Source organism: Tupaia chinensis, unplaced genomic scaffold (genome assembly GCF_000334495.1).
Source record: "Tupaia chinensis unplaced genomic scaffold, TupChi_1.0 Scaffold143601_1, whole genome shotgun sequence".
Taxonomy (NCBI): domain Eukaryota; kingdom Metazoa; phylum Chordata; class Mammalia; order Scandentia; family Tupaiidae; genus Tupaia; species Tupaia belangeri.
The window spans coordinates 26,932-30,563 of NW_006203447.1; the positions used below are offsets into that span (position 1 = coordinate 26,932).

General features: G+C 43.7%; 2 pseudogenes; both read right to left on the reverse strand.

The window, feature by feature from the left end:
• The window catches only part of LOC102500001 (polynucleotide 5'-hydroxyl-kinase NOL9 pseudogene), a 1,738-nt pseudogene extending 266 nt beyond the window's left edge, over positions 1 to 1,472 (reverse strand).
• Positions 1,473 to 2,212: 740 nt separating this feature from the next.
• Positions 2,213 to 3,632, reverse strand: part of LOC102500407 (ras GTPase-activating protein-binding protein 2-like) — a 58,839-nt pseudogene continuing 57,419 nt past the window's right edge.

The following is a 3,632-nucleotide window of genomic DNA, read 5'->3' on the forward strand; positions in this document are numbered from 1 at the left end:
CCCTCTGTCTGTTTGGGGAGCCCACGTGCCCTATAGAAAAAAACTCTCCAAAAAAAAAAAAAAGAAATTAGACAAGTGCTTAATTTTTGAAAACTCCTTCTCCTCTGTTATACCAGCTATTGATGGTTACATATCCTAGGGACACTTTAAAATGAGGGAATACTAATACCACACGTGAAGAACTTTTCCATGCCAAGAAGAAAATCTTCAGAGAGCTTCTGAATATAGAGAAGTTCATTCAGGGAAGAAGTCGACCTTGTAGATGTATCAAAATGTTACAAATTCTGAATCAAGATGTAATGTTTAAATACATTATGTTTGTCCTAAAATAATCTGCCCACAAACATAAAATTATAAGAAATAAATTATTATTCCCAATATGGGAATTTCTAGTGTGAAAGTGTATTCTAGAAAAGAAAGTTGTTTGTTTTTAAATAAAATATCGTATAATAAAGATGTATTCTACTCTTTAAAAACAAGAAAAGAAAAGAAATACTACTTAACAAATGGTTCATTAGGAATCTATTAAATGCTGACTTTCCAACGTTTCAAGGTCCACAAACGAGGATGACCAGGCAGCCATCTACTTCTTCACAGGAAACACTGACTAACTTCCAGGGCGTACAGAGCACTCTGAGTGGAATTAAGGCCTATTTTCTTTTTCTGTTTCCTGATGCTGACAGACCTGAAGGCTAAATATTCGGAATTATTCTGGAAAGTCGGACTCTCGTGCATGAAAATGTAGGATAAACCTGGAGAGCTGATTATGAAGTCTACAGTGGAGGTTTTCAGGTGTTCCGGCAGTTACGATGGAACACAGAGGAGAAGAAGGCTTCATGGACCAACCTCTGTCATTTAGGTTAAGATGAGAGCTGAGCAAAGTCTGTGCTTCCCTTCTGATCACCTTCCTGCTTTTCTCAGGCATTGAGTAATGAACGGCATGGACAGTCAGGAAAGACTGCGTGTACACAGAGTAGACCTTTTGGGCAGGCTGACCTTGGCTGGTGGTAAAACCAAACACCTGCATCTGGCCATAGAGGCAAGTCACTCGACAGATCCCACTAAAAGTAAAACACTGCTTGACTGGCAGCAGCAGCAACGCGGGCCCGGGCCCAGCTGCCTCATGGGCAGGAAGGACACATTCACCTGGCAACATGTGGCTGAGTCTTCAGCCGGGGTTTGGGTTGAGGACTGGACTGGGGTTCGGGCCGGGGGGTCACAGTGGGGACTGCAGCCATGGGCCTCCGGTTTGCCTCCAGCTGTGACACCTAACAGGTGCCCTCCATCCAGTCCATGCCCGCCGCCTAGGCCTGCAGTAGCCGCAGCCTTAGGTGCTGCCGGCTGCACCAGCGTAGGGTCTGAAGCCTGCGGCTGGGCCTGTGGCTGAGGATGAGCTGAGATCGTGCTTTGCCGGCCTGCAGCCCTGTGGAGTGCCAGGGACCCTGCCTGGGCAGCAGTACCAAGTCCACCATGCTGCGCCCACCAGTCCAGCCCCGGGAATCTCCAAGGCCAAGTATCTTGGCATTCGTTTGTTGTTATGTGGCAAAAACAGTGCTGAGTCTGTCAAGTTTGTTGGTGTTAGAAGTAGCAAGGGCTAGCGCAGAGGAAGGAATGGCAAAGTTAACGACATCGAAGATTTGTCATAGTTTCTGTTGGGTAGTGATAAGAGATGGAAGGAGAATTTGTGTGGATTTGGCATAAGTAGAGCATTGGGGTGCATGATAGCTGAGGTCAAAGGTGTTTTTTGGGAATGTAATATGGGTTTTTGTAAGAACAGGCTTTAAAAGGATGAATATAGGACTGGAAGTGACAGGGAGGAATTGCGGAGCTGGGAGAAGAGAGGGCTGGAATATGCCATAAGAAAAGGTTGGAGTGTAAGGTTTAGTATATAATTTGATAGAGTCACTGAAGTTTCCACGCTAAATGAGACAGGGGGCAAAAATAGAGTCAGAATAAGAGCAAGAGTGATGGGAAATGGGTGTGTATTAGAGATCGGATTGATGGGCTATAGAAGAGTTAGGGGCAGGAGGAACATATTGGAAGGCGGCTCTTGTCCAGTGTTTATGTCGGTTGGTCAAGAGCATATAGAAAGTATAGGGTCTTGTTGGGGTGGTAGTTATTTGGTGTGTGGTAAGGGGGTTAAAGATGGCACCCATTGATGACCAATAAGAAAGGGGTCTATCATTGTAGCACATGGGTTTATTATAATGTACTAGGGGGTCCCATCGTAGGTGGTGAAAAGTGAGTAATCGTTAGTGATGAGATAAGGTGTAGAATAATTAGTAAAGATTATGTTGTAGTTGCTATAGGCCATGGTGGGGAAAGGACTAGAGTTGATGATAGAGGTATCAAAATAGGTATAGTTGCGGATATAGTTAGATGTTTGTAGGTTGAAGGGGCCAAAAGTAGGCGGGAACTAGGAAAGATGGACAAGGGGTTCTTAGTAAAGGGAATAGTATGGGGAATGATAAGGAAAGGAAGTAGAGGTCGTATGACAAAGATATGAGGTCGATGCCAATTGTTCTGACCAAAGGAGTTGGCATAGAAATGTTGGCAAACATCAAGAAACTGATAAAGAGGTATCTAAGTATAGTTAGAGAGTATAAGCATAAAGCATTGGTCAGTTTGGGAGACATCATAGGTGGCGTTCTGGAAGGAAATGTTAAGGTGTCCGACGTGTTCAAGAAAAATGGTGTATTGTATCTTATAGCATGCTGTTGTGAAGAATCCAAAAGGGAAGGAGAGGTTCTGGGCCAGAGGTGTGAAGGAGCCCTCCTTGTAGACATGAGTTTTGCTAAAGAACCAGGTATCAGCAGACAGGTGTAAGGTAGAAGTGAAGGTATTAGGAATTGGAAGAGGAACGTGTATGGTTGAGTATGAAGGGATATTTGTAGCACCTAAAAAGAGATGTGAATGGAATTTAGTGGAGCCTGTCTGAAAGAATTTCAGAGGTAAGGTTTCTATAAGAGATGTTACAGGTGAGGGCCAGTGAGGTTTTTTTGATGCAGAGTACTGCTAGGGAAAAAGTAAAGGCATCGGAGGAGGAAGAGGGCAGGAGCACTAAGGGACATAAATATACCATGGGGCCTATATGAGGGATGGTGAGCTGGGGGTTAGGGAGTACAGGGGTGTCTATGAGGTCTGTGAGGATCTGGGGTATATGTCGGTAAGGCCAATATAAAGAATCATATAGAAAAGTATGCGGTGTTAGATAAGGTTCAGGAGTGACCATAGAGTCCATGAGAGGAGCTTTTTTATTTTTTTATTTCATTTTCTTTTATACATTCAATCACATTATTATTTGGCTTACAAAATGGATATTTCAACAGGTGAGAAGCTTTAAGTGAAATAAGAAGAGGGTCAGAGGGAATGTGGCAAGTGCTGTGAAGGCACAAGTTTCCATAGGTGGGAAAATTTGGAAAGCCAGTAAGGCAATAGGTGTAAGAGTCTGTAGTAATAATAGGATATGTTATGTCAGAGGTCTCATTGAATCCTAAGGGAAGTGGAGGGTTATCAAGAGGGGGTTGAAAAGTTGGTATTAGGTCAGTTATATAAGGTCCAATGGAGCGAGGTAGTTCAGAGTGAAAGGAGAAAGTGGAATAGTAATCGGTTGTGATGTTGGGAGTGGGAGG